Raw genomic sequence first — 19490 nt, forward strand, 5'->3', positions numbered from 1 at the left:
GCCGTGGATAGACATATCAGAATGGGAATGGGATGTGGAATTAAAATGTGTGGCCACTGGGAGATCCTGCTTTCTCTGGCGGACAGAGCGTAGATGTTCAGCAAAGCGGTCTCCCAGTCTGCGTCGGGTCTCACCAATATATAAAAGGCCACATCGGGAGCACCGGACGCAGTATATCACCCCAGTCGACTCACAGGTGAAGTGATGCCTCACCTGGAAGGACTGTTTGGGGCCCTGAATGGTGGTAAGGGAGGAAGTGTAAGGGCATGTGTAGCACTTGTTCCGCTTACACGGATAAGTGCCAGGAGGGAGATCAGTGGGGAGGGATGGGGGGGACGAATGGACAAGGGAGTTGTGTAGGGAGCGATCCCTGCGGAATGCAGAGACAGGGGGGGAGGGAAAGATGTGCTTAGTGGTGGGATCCCGTTGGAGGTGGCGGAAGTTATGGAGAATAATATGTTGGACCCGGAGGCTGGTGGGGTGGTAGGTGAGGACCAGGGGAACCCTATTCCTAGTGGGGTGGTGGGAGGATGGAGTGAGAGCAGATGTACGTGAAATGGGGGAGATGCGTTTAAGAGCAGAGTTGATAGTGGAGGAAGGAAAGCCCCTTTCTTTGAAAAAGGAAGACATCTCCCTCGTCCTAGAATGAAAAGCCTCATCCTGAGAGCAGATGCGGTGGAGACGGAGGAATTACGAGAACGGGATGGCGTTTTTGCAAGAGACAGGGTGAGAAGAGGAATAGCTGTGAGAGTCAATAGGCTTATAGTAGACATCAGTGGATAAGCTGTCTCCAGAGACAGAGACAGAAAGATCTAGAAAGGGGAGGGAGGTGTCGGAAATGGACCAGGTAAACTTGAGGGCAGGGTGAAAGTTGGAGGCAAAGTTAATAAAGTCAACGAGTTCTGCATGCGTGCAGGAAGCAGCGCCAATGCAGTCGTCGATGTAGCGAAGGAAAAGTGGGGGACAGATACCAGAATAGGCACGGAACATAGATTGTTCCACAAACCCAACAAAAAGGCAGGCATAGCTAGGACCCATACGGGTGCCCATAGCTACACCTTTAGTTTGGAGGAAATGGGAGGAGCCAAATGAGAAATTATTAAGAGTAAGGACTAATTCCGCTAGACGGAGCAGAGTGGTGGTAGAGGGGAACTGATTAGGTCTGGAATCCAAAAAGAAGCGGAGAGCTTTGAGACCTTCCTGATGGGGGATGGAAGTATATAAGGACTGGACATCCATGGTGAAAATAAAGCGGTGGGGGCTGGGGAACTTAAAATCATCGAAAAGTTTAAGAGCGTGAGAAGTGTCACAAACATAGGTCGGAAAGGATTGAACAAGGGGGGATAAAACAGTGTCGAGGTATGCAGAAATGAGTTCGGTGGGGCAGGAGCAAGCTGAGACAATAGGTCGCCCAGGACAGGCAGGTTTGTGGATCTTGGGTAGGAGGTAGAAACGGGAAGTGCGGTGTGTGGGAACTATAAGGTTGGTAGCAGTGGATGGGAGATCCCCTGAGCGGATAAAGTCGGTGATGGTGTGGGAGACAATGGCCTGGTGCTCCTTAGTGGGGTCACGATCGAGGGGTAAATAAGAGGAGGTATCCGCGAGTTGTCGCTGTGCCTCGGCAAGGTAGAGGTCAGTACGCCAGACTACAACAGCACCCCCCTTATCAGCGGGTTTAATAATAAGGTGAGGATTGGTGCGGAGGGAGTGGAGAGCAGAGCGTTCCGAAGGAGTGAGGTTGGAATGGGGACAAGGTGCGGTGAAGTCGAGACGGTTGATGTCCCGTTGGCAGTTAGCAATAAAGAGATCCAGAGCAGGCAGAAGACCAGAGCGGGGTGTCCATGAAGAAGAGGAGGGTTGAAGACGGGAGAAGGGGTCATCGGTGGGGGTGGAAGAGTCCTTGCCGAAGAAGTAGGCTCGGAGACGGAGACGGCGGAAGAAAAGTTCCGCATCGTGGCGAACACGGAACTCGCTGAGGTGTGGGCGAAGGGGGACAAACGTGAGGCCCTTACTGAGAACAGAGCGTTCTGCCTCCGACAGTTGAAGGTCGGAGGAGATGGTAAAGACCCGGCACGGATGAGAGCTGGGATCAGAGGGGGGAGGGGGGTGGCTTTTTAAAGCATCATTTAGCAAGCAAATCACATATGGAGTTGTGCAAAACCTCCAGTGAGAAAATCCTTCATTACCCACTATAGGCCTGTTGCGTTCCTTTTGTAAGAGTGCCAATGAATGAGAGTAAAAACGATCAAACCCAGAGGAGATCAAATTTCTTATTGACAATGTTCTGCTGGCTGTTAAAATAAATACTTCTACATATAAAATTCAATGCATGTAATCTTGTAAATTAGAACATAGAACATAGAATAGTACAGCACACTACAGGCCCTTCGGCCCAGAATATTGTGCCGACTCTCAAACCCTGCCTTCCATATAACCCTCCACCTTAAATTCCTCCATATACCTGTCTAGTAGTCTCTTAAACTTCACTAGTGTATCTGCCTCCACCACTGACTCAGGCAGTGCATTCCACGCACTAACCATTCTCTGAGTAAAAAACCTTCCTCTAATATCCCCTTTGAACTTCTTACCCCTTACCTTAAAGCCATGTCCTCTTGTATTGGCAGTGGTGCCCTGGAGAAGAGACGCTGGCTATCCACTCTATCTATTCCTCTTATTATCTTGTACACCTCTATTATGTTTCCTCTCATCCTCCTTCTTTCCAAAGAGTAAAGCCCTAGCTCCCTTAATCTCTGATCATAATGCATACTCTCTAAACCAGGCAGCATCCTGGTAAATCTCCTCTGTACCCTTTCCAATGCTTCTACATCCTTTGTATAGTGAGGCGACCGGCAAATTCTTGCCATTGGACCAATGACTTACTCAGTCTTTGATGCATAGCAGCTTGTAGGTGAAAGCCACCCTTCCTTATATCTTCCCCTTTCAGAAATACAGGTCATTCTCAGCATTGAGGAAATGCCAAAGAAGAAGATGGATATGATCCACATTGCATGAACTGAATAGGCAGTATACATTTTGGGCTCTGTAATTCATGCTTTCATTTGTGTGTTGCTTTTTCCTCATTAAATATACAATTTCATGCTCAATCCGTCCCAAATTCCAGCCATTGCATAATGAGAGAAGCCTTGTTTTTTAAATCCGAAGGAATGAGTTTTTATCTCTCAGGCCTGTGACTTCAGTAAAAAGTCCAGCTGGACACTACAATGCTGCAGAGAGAATGTGCTGCACTTCTGGAAATTTCCGATGAGTGGGTTTTAAAGCAATGTTCCAGTTCTGTAGATCCTTGAGCACATTTCTGAAGGACAGGAACTTTTTGCCAGTGCGGTGATTGATGTTTATAACTTGATTTTGCTGGTTTCTTTTGGCATGTCTACCTGCATTATCCCATATAAATGCCAACAAGGCCAGGAAACAGGGCATGATTATTCCAGCAGAAAGGTTCAGGACTAATTGAATGTGGAGGGCAGCTCAGCAAAATACAGCCATTTGTCTGGTGCAATTTGGCTGAGTCCTCGCATTAGTGGTTTCACTTAAAAATTCTCTAATTAGACCTAAAGCACCTCAGAGCACTGGGAAGATGAAAGGAATTATAGTTTGCAGGTTATTATCCTTCAGTGGTTAAGACTAATGTAGAGTATTAGTACTCGGATAAAGAAAATCCTTAGAAATTTCACCATGGCCATTCTAGCTGGAATAGAATTGTCTGGCACTAGTGCTTGTGGGTTGCAGTAAATGAAATACCTATCTAGGTAATTTTAATAAAAATTCCACCTTTACCACACTTTGCATTCATGAGTTCCAAATACCTTTCTCCATCTCTCTTTGGACAAATTCTCAACACCACTCTAATTATTTTATTATCTTACAACTATGCCTTATAAATAATAGCCACTTTGCCAAGTCAAATATGCATTGGCAATGCAAGTGCTCCTCAAATATTATTAAATGTTGTGAGAATACCAACCTCCACTATCCACTCAGCTAGTGTGTTCTGGAATGCAACAACCCTTTGAGCTGAAAATGTTCTTCCTCAGATTCTATCTAAACCTCTGTCTCTGCTTATTCTGACTTGATGTTCACTAAATCACTCTTCGACACATTGCTACCAGATAATATAATTACATGTGAGGTCATTTTTATTCATAAGGTGTGTTCTAAGTATCCTTGTAAACACCCTTAGCATCCTGTCTCATATTATCACACCCTGTAATGTGCTCAGGATTGCAGACAGTATTGTAACTGTGGCCCTATGACTTCTGTGTAATGCTCTATAATAACGACCTTATCTTTATCATCCATATCTCATAGAAAGAAGGCAAATACTCTTCTCAAATATTTTATCTACTTACCCAGTTTCAGTCAGTAATTTAGATCTTTTGTTCTTAGTTCTTGTTGCTCCTTAGTATCCTAGCATTTATCATGAAGTCAAAGAAGATAGAAAAAGACCTATCACTTCCAACTGGCCGTCAAAAATATAGCTATATACTGTGTATGTCATTTATCTATACTTACCTAAAATAACACAAAAGGTAGTGGATACAGCCCAGTCCATCAGGGGCAAAGCCCTCCCCACCAGTGAGCACATCTACACAGAGTACTATCACAGGAAAGCAACATTCACCATCAAGGTCCCCCAACACCCAGAAACTGCTCTCTTCTTGCTGTTGCAATCAGGAAGGAAGGTACAAGAGCCTAGGGCCTACACCACCAGGTTTAGGAATGGTTATTATTCCTCAACCATGAGGGTCTTCAATCAGAGGGGATACCTTCCCTCAACTTCACTCGCCCCCTCACTGAACTGTTCCTACAACCAATGGACTCACTTTCAAGGACTCTTCATCTCATGTTCTCGATATTTGTTGCTTATTTTTTCTCTCTTTTGTATGTGCACAATTTGTTACCCTTTGCATGTTTGTTATTTGTCCGTCCATTGCTTTCAGTCTTTCATTGATTCTGTTATGTTTCTCGAACTTACCGAGTATGCCCACAAGAAAATGAATTTCAGCAGTGTATATGGTGACATATATGTACTTTGATAATAATTTTACTTTGATCTTTGAGTCACAGCCTCCTATGCAATGGCAATGCAAGTGCTCATCCGAATATAAAATGCTGTGAGATACAACAAAATGTTGTGAGATACTTGACCGCACTGTCGACTCAGGTGGTGTGTTGAAGTTGAAAATGTTCTTCCTCAGATATTATCTAAGCTTCTGTCTCTTATCCTAAACACATGTCCTGTAATTGTAGAAAGCACTGCTTTTTGGGAAAGTTTCCTATTTTCTACATTTTCATTGCCTTGCTTGGCTGCTCCTCTTCCCTTCTGTATTACCTCTGGTTTCTTCAAAATAGCTTCCACTGTCAAAGGGTCATTGCAGTTTTTGCTCCTATTTTGAGGAAGGGACAAAAATATGATAATCAATGACATCTGCTGTAGAAAGTGTTTATGCAATTCCAATGTAGGCAGCATCGAACTTAACTGCTTCATCTAACTTAGCCAAAAAGCCTGTCATTGTATACTGCCCCATTGCAAATGGTAGCTGGCTAACTCTCTGAAGCAACTGCACAAAACCATAACACTCTGCTGTCTTTTGGCTGAAAGGCTGAGTAACAAAAGGACCTTTTGAACCTAAGAGTCCAAATTATGTGATCTCAAATAACTATGTCAATGAGATTCAATGTGAACACCTGTTGTTTGAACCTATTTAATGCATATTGGGCAATAAAAGACTATGTTTAATTCTCAGTCCAAAGTAGAACCACATTTCATGAAAATGATACAAAAATTAGGATGTCAGGAAGTCTGAATTATCAAGGCATAAAGGGAAAGAAAAATAGCCCTGTCACTTTTTGTAGGTCTATGATTGTGTGAAATTGTATATCAACATTTTACTTGTTCCAAGTCTCCATTATGTTTATTGTTATTATTGGTTTTGGATGAAACATGATCAGAGTCATAGTACCAACCATCATGGAAAAAAAGTTGTTAGGCCCACTAGGTCCACACCAGCTACCCAGCATTCATTTAAATCTACAATATTTCCATGTTTTCCTTCTACCTGCATCAACTACCTCAAATTCTACCACTCACCTACATCCTAGGGACAATTTACTGTGGTCCATTAATCTACTAACTAAATGCCATTTGGCTGAAGAGAAAGCTGGAGTACCTGATGGAAATCCATGGGGTGACCGAGAATATGCAAGTTCCATACAAAGGGGATCAAAGCTGAGGACTGTACTTGGACTGCTGGAATATATGAAACATACCCCCATTGAGGAGCACAGATGTTGCTGGTAGTGGTTATCTCCAAGGGAATATTTGGCACAGTAGAAGGAATATTAGACACCAGTTGGAACAGTAGAAATGTTTGACTATTTTCTGTGCCTCATGGAGATGGCATGTTGTCAGGAGAATGGGTATAGCATAAGGGCATTAAAGTTCATTGTGATATGTGAATACATTTCATCCACTGGAGGATATTTTCATAGCCTAGCTTCACACTGAAAAATATTAGTATTTCTTCTGTAATATTCATGAAATCATCGAAACTGAGGGCTATATAATTTTATGGAATAGCAGCAGATCATTCAACCCATCCAATCTGTGTTGTATGATTTTGTTGTCCCCTTCATGTATGTGTTTGTTTCTATTTAAAAGGCTGCCACTGAATCTATCTCCAATCCCTGACATGCAGACCATCCCGAACACTAACAACATGTTCTCAAAAAATAAATATTTCATCCTGTTACCTCTGGTATTTTTGCCAATTTCGTTAAATCTAATTCTTTTTGTAGATTACCGTTCCAGAAATGGAAATAGTTTCTCTTTGTTTAGTTTATCTAAAGCATTTATTGTTTTACTAAGCTCTCTCACATCTCTTCCAAGCCTCTCTACTCTGTGGAGGAAAATTATACTCCCTTCACTCTATTCCACATTCCTAATTTCATTGTAGTAAATCTGTGCAGTAGTTCTCAAAATCAATTGTGAACAGAATCTCAGGTGGTGACAATAGACAATAGGTACAGGAGTAGGCTATTTAGCCCTTTGAGCCAGCACTGCCATTCACTGTGATCATGGCTGATCATCCACAATCAGTACCCTTTTCCTGCCTTCTCCCAGATCCCTTCACTCCGCTATCTTTAAGAGCTCCATCTAACTCTTTCTTGAAAGAATCCAGAAAATTGGCCTCCACTGCCTTCTGAGGCAGAACATTCCACAGAACCACAACCCTCTGTGTGAAAAAGTCTTTCCTCAACTCCGTTTTAAATGGTGTACCCCTTATTCTTAAACTGTGTCCTCTGGTTCTGGACTCCCCCAACATCGGGAACATGTTTCCTGCCTCTAGCGTGTCCAATCCCTTAATAATCTTATATGTTTCAATCAGATCCCCTCTCAAACTTCTAAATTCCAGTGTATACAAGCCCAGTCGCTCCAGTCTTTCAACATATGACAGTCCTGCCATCCCAGGAATTAACCTCGGGAACCTACACTGCACTCCCTCAATAGCTAGAATGTCCTTCCCCAAATTTGGAGACCAAAACTGTACACCATACTCCAGGTGTGGTCTCACCAAGGCCCTGTACAACTGCAGAAGGACCTCTTTGCTCTTCTACGAGAGGGCATGCAGGAGTGAGATAGATCAGCTAGTTGAGTGGTGTTACAACAACAACCTAGCACTCAACGTCAGTAAGACCAAAAAACAGATAGTGGACTTCAGAAAGGGTAAGATGAAGGAATACACACCAGTCCTCATAGAAGGATCAGAAGTGGAAAGAGTGAGCAGTAACAAGCAATGTCGATATCTCTGAGAACCTATCCTGAAACCAACATATCGATACTGCGATAAACAAGGCAAGACAGTAGCTATATTTAACTGGCAAATTTCTATAGATATACCATGGCGAGCATTCTTATTGGCTGCCTCACCATCTAGTATGTGGGGGGGGGGAGGGAGGACTACTGCACAGGATCAAAGTAAGCTGCAGGAAGTTGTAAAATCAGCCAGCTCCATCCTGGGCAGGAGCCATTCATCATTAAGGACACCTGCCTCCCCAGGACATGCTCTCTTCTCATTGCTGCCATCAGGGAGGAAATACAGAAGCGTAAAGGCACACACTCAACGATTCATCAGCACCTCTTCCCCTCTGCTCTCCGATTTCCGAATGGACATTGAACCCATGAACACTACCTCACTATTTTTTTAATTTCCTTTTTTGCACTACTTATTTAATTTAATTACACACACACACACACACACACAGTGATTGATAAGTTCGTGGCCTAAGGCAGAAGGAGATGAGTTATTAACTTCAAACTTTCTGCATAATCACTCAAAGAGTTGAACTGCATGTGCATATAACGAGAGCTGTATAACTTATCTCCTTCTACCCTAGGCCACAAACTTATCAATCACCCCTGCCATGGACCACTTACTGGAGATCCAAGATGCTGACTTCTACAAAGAAGGGATCCGTATGCTCCACGACCGCTGGACTAAGTGTGTAAATGTAGGAGGGGACTATATTGAAAATAAATGTGCTAGGTTTTCTAAAATCGACTCCTTCCATATTAGGCCACAAAATTATCAATCACCCCTCGTGTGTAACGTTTTTCTTCCTATTTTCATGTATTCCATTGTACAGCTGCCACAAAGTTATCAAATTCATGACACGTACTGGTGATATTAGAACTAATTCTGATTTGTACACCCTTTCCTAAAGAATAATGCCTGGAAACAAATAATGCCTACTCCAACATGAATCAACACACATCAAAGTTGCTGGTGAACGCAGCAGGCCAGGCAGCATCTCTAGGAAGAGGTACAGTCGACGTCTCGGGCCAAGACCCTTCGTTAGGACTAACTGAAAGAAGCTAGTAAGAGATTTGAAAGTGGGAGGGGGAGGGGAGATCCAAAATGATAGGGGAAAACAGGAGGGGGAGAGATGGAGCCAAGAGCTGGACAGGTGATTGACAAAAGGGATATGAGAGGACCATGGGACAGGGGGACCAGGGAGAAGGAAAAGGGGGAAGGGGGGGGAAACCCTAAGGATGGACAAGGGGTATAGTCAGAGGGACTGAGGGAGAAAAAGGATGTGGCCTTCTATATGTTGGCGAGACCCGACGCAGACTGGGAGATCATTTTGCTGAACACCGACACTTTGTCTGCCAGAGAAAGCAGGATCTCCCAGTGGCCACACATTTTAATTCCACATCCCATTCCCATTCTGATATGTCTATCCACGGCCTCCTCAACTGTAAAGATCAAGCCACACTCAGGTTGGAGGAACAACACCTTATATTCCGTCTGGGTAGCCTCCAACCTGATGGCATGAACATCGACTTCTCTAACTTCCGCTAATGCCCCACCTCCCCCTCGTACCCCATCCATTATTTATTTATATACACACATTCTTTCTTTCTCTCTCTCTCATTCTCTCTCTCTCTCTCTCTCTCTCTCTCTCTCTCTCTCTCTCTCTCCCTCTGTCCCTCTGACTATACCCCTTGCCCATCCTCTGAGTTTTTTACCTCCCTCCCCCTTTTTCTTCTCCCTGGGCCACCTGTCCCATGATCCTCTCATATCCCTTTTGCCAATCACCTGTCCAGCTCTTGGCTCCATTCCTCCCCCTCCTGTCTTCTCCTATCATTTTGGATCTCCCCCTCCCCCTCCCACTTTCAAATCTCTTACTAGCTCTTCCTTCCATTAGTCCTGACGAAGGGTCTCGGCCCGAAATGTCGACTGTACCTATTCCTAGAGATGCTGTCTGGCCTGCTGCGTCCACCAGCAACTTTGATGTGTGTTGCTTGAATTTTCAGCATCTGCAGAATTCCTCGCGCCAACATGAAATCAAGCAGTTTTATATAGATTTAACATAACTTTGTATTTTTTACTTTTAACAGTGTTAAAACTACATTTTGGAGCACCCTAACATTGTGAAAATAACATTGTGATTAAGAACTTTCTAATTCACAAAACAATGCTGTTCAGTTTCTTTGTATAAAGCCAGACTTTCAGAGCAGTGTTCTCAATTAACAAATTGCACCTTCCAGTATTCAGCCTTGCAGATGCATTTTTTCTGTATGAGTTAGCTCATAAAAGATCTGATCACATTACAAACAACAGTGCTAGTTACAGGAAGGAAGCCTGCAATGATGGAATGAAGGTGAAGAGTGTTAACCAGACATCAGAGTGGTCTGGTGAAGAACAGTGCCTACATGAGTCATGTTCCTTCTGTGAAGACTTACGAAGACTCTCTGGTTACCGGCAGGAGATTGTCAAGGAGGTCACGATAAAATATGTGTATTTGATCAATGTCTGCACCAGGGAAAACTACACTGCAGGTTAAACGCTTGTGCCCATTCTCTCCTCTGCCGTGGGCAAGTCAATGAAGTCTCTTCTTGATAATGGATTTCCCTAAAGAAGCAGTAGGCAGCAAACTGCAAGGTTTGTCAAGAGCTTGGATTGACCCTGAGGCTCGGGAACTGAAGGTGACTGTGATCCCGAATTTCACAGGCAAGGCAGTGGAAAACTCATGAGGATCTTCTTGCAGCTGCAGGAAATTGCAATTCTCAGTGAAGTCAAAGAACACATCTAGTGTTTTGGAACTTAAAAGAGCATGGCTTCGGGGGGAAACTAGGTTGTTGGATAAGAGAGGGTGAAGATCTGGAGACAAGAATTGCTCATTACACTGTCGTAATTTTGGGAAGTTTAAAACTGGTAAAAATGTACTAGGAAGAATAACAATCACCCTGGTGCAGTCAGATTTTAAATTTTGCCATAGGGTCAGGATACCTGGAATGTTCACAAAATGGTTCTCGTCTGAGTTGTGCTAAGGTATTTCTGGGCCCCCATGCCTCTAATTTGAAAGTCCAGAAGATTCCTCTGTTTACTGATTAATCACTTGCTCCCTTCAAACGCTTGCATTCAAAGACAGTGAATTCTCTCTATTTTTGTAGCTCATTTATAACATTTAGCCTGCATTCCCTCTCTTTTTCCTTCATGTAATATGGATTAACTCCCACTTCTCTGCATTGTTACAGGGAATCCCATGTGTCCAGCCATTTCACAAACTTGTCTCTGTACAATTGAAATCTATAGCCATCTTTATTGCTGTTCAAAGCTCTTTTACGCTTCATTTTTATGTAAGTTTTCAATTTGTTCTTCCTGTCCCATTACAGATGCAAGTGATTAGTTTATCAAGGATGGAAGGTGATGTCTAATTTGTGATCCATTTCAAAAGCAGTCTGCGTGGTTGTCTGGTAGGAGGAAGTGTAGAGTAAGCTCCCAGGAATGGAGTGATATCAATCAGAGAATTGCACAAATACCACAAGATCACAAGATCACAAGACAAAGGAGAAGGAGTAGGCTATTTGGCCCATCGAGTCTGCTCTGCCACTCTGCCATGAGCTAAACTATTCTCCCATCTAGTTCCAATTTCCAGCTTTTTCCCCATATCCCTTGATACCCTGACTAATTAGATACCTATCAATCTCCTCCTTAAACACCCTCAATGATTGGGCCTCTGCAGCTATATGTATCAATGAATTGCATAAATCCACGACCTTCTGGCTAAAAAAATTTCTCCTCATCTCTGTTTTAAATGGGTACCCTCTAATTCTAAGACTGTGGCCTCTTGTCCTGGACTCACCCACCAAGGGAAACAGCCTTTCTACATCTACTCTTTCCAACCCTTTCAACATTCAAAATATTTCTATGAGATCCCCTCTCATTCTTCTATACTCTAATGAATACAGTCCAAGAGCCAACAAACACTCCTCATATGTTAGCCCCTGCATTCCAGGAATCATCCTCGTAAATCTTCTCTAAACTCTCTCCAACATCAGTACATCCCTTCTAAGATAGGGGGCCCAAAACTGCACACAGTATTCTAAATGAAGTCACACCAGTGCCCCACAGAGCCTCATCAACACCTCCTTACTCTTATACACTATTCCTATTGAAATGAATGCCAACATAGCATTTGCTTTCCTTACTGCCAATCTAACCTGGTGGTTAACCTTTAGGGTATCCTGCACGCGGACCACCAAGTCCCTTTGCACTTCCAATTTTTGAATTTTCTCCCCATCTAAATAATAATCTGCCCAATTATTTCTTTTTCCAAAATGTACAACCATACATTTCTCAACAATGTATCTCATCAGCCATTTCTTTGCCCACTCTCCTAAACTGACCAAGTCTTTCTGCAACCTTTCCGTTTCTTCACCACTTCCTGTTCCTCCACCTATCTTGGTGTCATCCGCAAACTTAGCCACAAAAATATTTAATCCATAATCTAAATCATCAGTATACATTGTAAAAAGAAGCGGCCCCAACACCGACCCTTGTGGAACATAACTAGTAACCGACAACCAATCAGAATAGGATCCCCTTATTCCCACCCTTTGCTTTCTGCCTAACAGCCAATGCTCCACCCATTCCAATATATTTCCTATAATTCCATGGGCTCTCATCTTATTTAGCAGCCTCTTATGCGGCACTTTATCAAAGGCCTTTTGAAAGTCCAAATACACAACATCCACAGCCTCTCCATTGTCAATCTTATTTGAGATTTCCTCAAAAAATTCCAATAGGTTGGTGAGGCAGGATCTTCCCTTCATGCTGGCTTGGGCCTATCTTGCCATGCACCTCGAGGTATTTCATAACCTCGTACTTGAGGATTGACTCCAAAAAATTGCCAACTACCAATGTCAGACTAATAGGTCTGAAAATTTCTTTTTGCTGCCTCCCTCCTTTCCTAAACAGTGGAATGTCATTTGTGACCTTCCAGTCATCTGGAACCATGCCAGAGTCTATTGATTCCTAGAAGATCATTTCCAATGCCTCCACAATCTCCAAAGCCACTTCCTTCAGAAACCGTGGGTGCACCTCATCCGGTCTGGGAGACTTATCTATTCTTAGTCCATTTAGCTTCCCAAGCACTTTCTCTCTAGTAGTCTTAACTGTACCTACTTCTATTCCCTGAGACCTCTGGCTATCAGGTATGTTGCTAATGTCTTCCTCTGTGAAGACTGATGCAAAATACTCATTTAGTTCCTCTGCTATCTCTTTGATACCCATTATAATTTCTCCAGCATCATTTTCAATTGGTCCTATATCTACCTGTGTCACTCTTACTCTTCATATATTTAAAAAAATTCTTAGTATCCTTTTTTCTGTTAATTGCCAACTTTCTTTCATAATTCATCTTTTCTTTCCTAATGACTTTCTTAGTTTCCTTCTGTAAGTTTTTAAAAGTCGTCCAGTCTTCAGTTTTCCCACTAATTTATTTTTGGTAAAAATGGTAGAACATCATGGTAAAACAACTTGATAAGCAGAAGAAGCCTCATTGATGGAGGCATAGAGCATGATGTTCATAGCCTTCAACTGAACAAGGGCTGAAGGTTGCCAATAGTGATTAAATATTAATCCCAGGTTTCTTTGGAAAACCCAATTTGCACGTAACATCTTTGAACAACTTTCTTTAAAAGAACATCATTGAGCATTATCATTCCTGAATATCAGAGAAGGAGCAAAGCTTTAACTGTGGGCCAGGCTGCTTGGAAGTGGGAGATTTCTGAGTGGCTAAAGTATTTTTTAATGTTATCCTTGAACAACCTAGCTGTAAGTTTTCAGTTCACTCATTGTTTATTCTGTACCTCAAGCACAAGAAGCTCTACAGATGCTGGAAATCCAAAACAACACATACAAAATACTGGACGAACTCATCAGGCCAGGCAGCATCTACAGAAAAGAGTAAACTGTCAACATTTTGGGCCGAGATCCTTCATCAGGACTAGACAAAGTCATTCTTCTCACTCATTCAAAGAATCTTCAATATTTTAAGTAGATCATCCCCTAGAGTCAAATCACAAACAAGAGAATATCTGCAGATGCTGGAAATCCAAGCAACCACACACAAAATGCGGACAGAACTCAGCAGGCCAGGCAGCATCCATGGAAAAGAGTACAGTCGACATTTCGGACGGAGACCCGGCAGCAGGACCTGCTGAGTTCCTCCAGCATTTTGTGTGTGTTCCTTAGTCCAGTTATTTGTTGGTTCTGATATAGGAGCAATCACTCTCTGATGCCATGTAGCTTAGTATCTCTCACAACATCTCTCCAGAAATTAACCTCTCAACCAAAATGCAATGAATAATATTGATCTGATATGTTTCAACATATCAAAATCAGAATCACATTTAATATCACTCGCATATGTCGTGGAATTTGTTATGTTGCACCAGTACATTGCAATACATAAGTTTAAAAGACCTGTGAATTACAGTATATACAGTATATCAGTTAAATTAAATAAGTAGTGCAAAAATGAGTGATGACTTAGTGTTCATGGATTCAATGCCCATTCAGAAATCTGCTGGCAGAGGGGAAGAAGGTGTTCCTGAATCACTGGGTGTGTGCTTTCAAACTTCTCTAGTTTGCAATGAAAAGAGGCAAGTCCTGGTTTAATGGGGTTCTTAATGATCAATGCCACCTCTTTGAGACGTTGCTCCTTGAATATGTCATGGGTGCTGGGGAGGCTGGAGCCCATAATGGAGCTGACTGAATTTACAACTTTCAACAGCTTATATTGATCCTCTAGAGTGCCCACCACCCCATACCGGATAGTGATGCAGCCAGTTAGAATGTTCTCCGCGGAATATCTGTAGAAATTTCTGAGTGTCTTTGATAACATACCAATTCTTCTCAAACCCCTAATGTAATGTAATATTGTGCTTTCTTTGTAGCTGCATTCATATGTTGGATCCAGGTTCGATCCTCAGGGATGTTGATGCCCAGGACCTTGAAGTTGCTCACCTTTTCCATTTCTGATCCCTCTATGAGGACTGATGTGTGTTCCCTGGTCTTACCTTTTCTGAAGTCTACAATCAGTTCTCTAGTCTTACTGATGATGAGTGCAACACCACTCATCTAGCCGATACTTCTTGCTTCTGTACATCAAAATTCTTCCAACAATAGTTGAGTCATCAGCTTATTTATAGATGGCATTTGAGCTGTGCCTAGCCACAGAGTCATGGGTGTAGGGCGCGTAGAGCAGAGGGCTCAGCGTGCATCCTTGAGGTGTGCCAGCATTGATTATCAGTGAGGTGGAGATGTTATATGTGAATTCCCAGTGAAGAAGTCAAGGATCCAGTTGCAGAGGGAGGTACAGAGGCCCAGATTTTGGAGCTTTTTTATCAGACCTACAGGAATGATTGTGTTAAATACTGAGTTGTAGTCAATGAACAGCAGCCTGACATAAGTATTAGTTTTGTCTAGGTGACTCAAGGCTGCATCAAGAGCCAATGCAATATAATGGTCTAGATTTTCTGCTTTATAAGTTGGCTCACTATCTTGCAACTACCAAATGTACCTACGTAATCTATGCAGAAAGTCAAGACAATTAAGTGAAGGTAGAAGTCCTGAAATTCTGCTCAGCTGATCACCACACTTGAAGCTTGGGATTTTTGGACTTCTCAGAGACTGCCACAAATTTCCCAGCTCTGACTTGGGCACCAGAACATAGTACCTTGTTAGTGTGAGACCAACAGGGCCAATTCATGGGGAGATATGGTAGGCAAATTCTCAAGGAGATCTTTCAGATATTTCAGAGGGAAGTCAAGCTAGAAGCTGATAGGTGAAGACAGGTGGTGGGAGTAAACTTCTTACTTCATCCTCCATCCCCCACCCACCTCTCTTCAGCTAATACCTTCTAGCTGTCCTCTTTCCCTGTCCCCTACCTTCTTAGTCTAAGACCTTCCTCCTTCCTTTAACAGCCCCGAAGAAGGATCTCAGCCCAAAATATTTCCATGGATGCTGGCTGACCGGCTGAGTTCCTTCAATATTTTGTGTTTATTGATCTGGATTTCCAGCATCTGCAGGATCTCTTGTGCTTAGGTATTAAAGCAGATTCATTTACTTATAGGACGTAAGTGAGCAGGCTTTCATGGCAGTTTGGTACATAGACCAGCACTGATGTGAGCTTTCTATTCCATATGTAGTTAATGTATTTGCAGTATGAATGGTGAGAAGCATCTTAATTGGAAAAAAAAGCTAACGTGTGTGCTCTTAACTATTTCTTGCAAATGGGCTTGATAGGGGAACATAGACATGATATTTCCAAATGGGCAAATACAAAACCAGGTAGACATCACTATATTATCTATTACTAATTAATCCAAACAATAAACTGAAAACTTCTTTCTGAGAATGCTAGAATGGTAACACTCAAGCTAAATGGTGGAAAAGATGTCATAATGTAGACCTGGTCTTTGTTGCAGAAGTAACAGAGTTACTGATTATTTTCAAGATTGGGTTACTGGTCTGGAAATATAGGTTGATGAGAGCTGGGATGTTGAGGGTTAAGTAGTTTAAACAAATGTGGAATTCAGGATCAAAATCAAGTATAAATGGTGGCTAGGAAACTGTGAGATACTGGTAAAACACATGTGGCTCACCAATGCTCTTTTGAAAAGGAAATGTGTGGCCTTAATTAGTCTGTCCTACATGTAATTCTAAAAGAAATGGTATAAAATAAACAGTATCAGTATTTTTTTAAACCAAAACATCGGCAATTGATTTCCTCCCCAGATGCAGATATTAAGATCTTCCAGCAGATTGTTTGTTACAGCAGATTCCAGGATTTGCAATCTCCTGAGTCTCTCTGATTTAAAACAAAGCACCATTAACATTCGATGAGAATAAAGTGGTAGATTCACTGATACAGCAGGCAGAGATACCTGGAACATAAAACATTCCAGTTGTGTTCTAGTTGGCTGAATGGACTTCTTCTGTCCTGCAGACTCTAATTTCCTGGTAAAGGAAGAACAATCTTAATAACATTGCTGGCTGTCACCTACAAAAGATCACAGTCTTGTAATGTGACTAATTCTTCAGGACTTACCACTACAAAGGAGTTAGCAATTGGAAAACTAATGACGAGTGATTTAATATGTTGGCAGCCCATTTTTTTGTTAGGTAGTGAATTCAAAGACTTCACCAAGAACTACTTGCTTAGAAGATATTGCATGCTGATAGTGTTTCTGGCACCAAAGAAGAGATGGTGTGCATGAGTAGAGAGCTTAACACCAGAGAGTATCTGTAATATGAGAACCATTCCATAGCAACAGCATCAATAGACACAATAAAAAAATACTACTGTGTTTTTACCCCATCTTTTAACAAATATCACAGATACACAAAGCAGCTTGTTGGATCACAGTCAACATTTTTATATATTTAAATCAGCAGCTGCTGCTATGATTGTTGCTATGGCAGCTATAAACCACAAAAGGAACATGTCACAAGATTAAAATATATATTGTTTCTAAAATACTTCTGTGGAAAGAAAAATGTTAATATAGTTTTGAGAGTAGTTCCCCCACCCCACAATTAATAAATGATAACTTTGCAGGATTTTTTTTTCAGGTGATTGGGATTATAATGATCTAGAGAAGTGGTTCCCAAGGTTTTTTTGGATTACTGCCAACCTACCTCCCAGACCACAGCCCCAGTGCCCCATCTCCCTTTCCAGCCATCACATAAAAATTATAAGGTATAAGTAAAATAAACTAGGAACTTCAAATTCAAAGCAGTGACAAATAATTGTGAAAATATTTATGTCTATTAAAAGCCACAAATAAAATTATTTCTTTATTTAATTGCAGTAAATGCAATTTTCATCAACAATTTTAGAGAGTACATTAGTCATCCAGCTATTCACTACGTCATTGCTTTTTCATCTTTCAATGAGATGGGTGGGGTTGGTGCAGGATATCAACTTCTCAACATTAGGCTGAATGTCACTTAGAAGGAGTCTCAGATGCCCACATTCAATGATTTACGGTCTGTTTCATTGCTTTGAAAGAAGTTGGGTGACTGCACTCAAACCACACTCCACTGATGTGATGTTTGAAAGGCAATAACAAATATCTTGACCTTTTTCCACAGTGCAGAAGAATGTTCAGAGAGTTCTTTCTGCAACCAGAGGTCTTGATATGATTTTTCGTACCTTGGCTTAATCTTACAGTCATTTTGTAGTGAAATCAGCTCTTCCTCCAACCTTCCTGTTAATTCCTCATTACGTGTGCTCAAGGAATTTGGATCAACAGAAGATCCTGAAATCTTTCCAACATGTCTTTATGCAGCTCACCCAGTAGTGCACAGTATACTTGAAGATAATCATTTGGTATTCCTTCTTTCTCTTCCAACTCAGAGATGCTCAGAACCTGGAAAAGGTTATGACAGTCAGTGTTACACTTAAACAGAGTGAACTTGGACAGAAATGTGGAGACGACTGATTTGACTTTGATAAGATACACATTATTTCCTTGCAATTGAAGGTGAATTTCATTGAACTTTGTGAATGATTCTGACAAATAAGCAATGTCATGCCTAATATTCTTGAGTTGATTACTTTAGTTGATTGGCATTTGAGTCTTTAAAAAAATTATCACAGTTTCAAAAAGCATATAAAAGCATCTCAGGCAGTTTCCTTTTGAGAGCCATCTGGCATTTGTGTGCAACAGCAAGTGTTCAGACTGTTCAATCTCAGTACAAAGGTCTCAAAATAATTGAGAACTGAGGGCATGGGACTTGATTATATTCACTGCTGTTGATAACAGTATTCAAAGACTTGTGCAGCTGACCACAGGTTTTTAGCGACAAAATGTTGTCTGTGAATTACACAATGAGTGGTAAATATGTTATGTACAGCTTTTTTCAATAAAGTAATAACCCCACAGAGCAACCTGGCAATGATGGTGCCACATTTGGTGCACAAGCAAGAATGTTGCTGAGCGGAATGTGCTTCTCTTTGAAAAATTGCTCAACAGCACAAAATATTGACTCCCCCTTTATATCTGTTTCAAGTCCCCTTGCAAATGTCAACTCCTGAACCATGCTCTCACCTTTTATGAAGTGAACATTACCACAAAGCCAACATTTCTTGCCTGGCAAAGTTGACCTATTCAACTGCAGAGCAAATTATGTTGCCCTAAGTAAGTTGTACAATGTTTCTTCCACATTCTCAGACATTTCACCTGTTCATCTTTGAACAGAGATGTCACCGATTGTAATCACATTAGTTATTTGGTCTGGTGACCTTTTGCAAAAGCATACTCAAAACCTCCCTTATTGCTGACAGAATTAATTCTTCTCCAAATGTATGGGTCTTTCCAGATTTAGCAATGAGCAATGAAATGCTGTATGAAGCACGCAAACCACTATTGTTTTGTTGTGAAGTTTTGGAAAGCATGTTTTGGAGTGCTTTCTATTTCTGTTTGAAGTATTTTCTGTTTCTGTTTCTGTTTCGTACCCTAATTCACAAGAATTGTGTCACTGTGTGATTAGGGTATGGGAGTTGTACTAGCTTACACTGTACCACTGTGGGCCAGGCCCGAAATAACATGATTTCTTCAGCTCAGATTTGTCATGATATGCCAAATACAGAAGTGTCACATTGCTTTTCAACAT

At 41.7% G+C, this 19490-nt stretch overlaps 1 protein-coding gene across 1 annotated transcript in view; it reads left to right on the forward strand.

Moving 5' to 3' along the window:
* lingo2 (leucine rich repeat and Ig domain containing 2) overlaps positions 1–19490 on the forward strand; it is a 798988-nt gene that overhangs the window by 347265 nt on the left and 432233 nt on the right. The window lies entirely within an intron of this gene.

Source organism: Mobula hypostoma, chromosome 5, assembly GCF_963921235.1.
Source record: "Mobula hypostoma chromosome 5, sMobHyp1.1, whole genome shotgun sequence".
Taxonomy (NCBI): Eukaryota; Metazoa; Chordata; class Chondrichthyes; order Myliobatiformes; family Myliobatidae; genus Mobula; species Mobula hypostoma.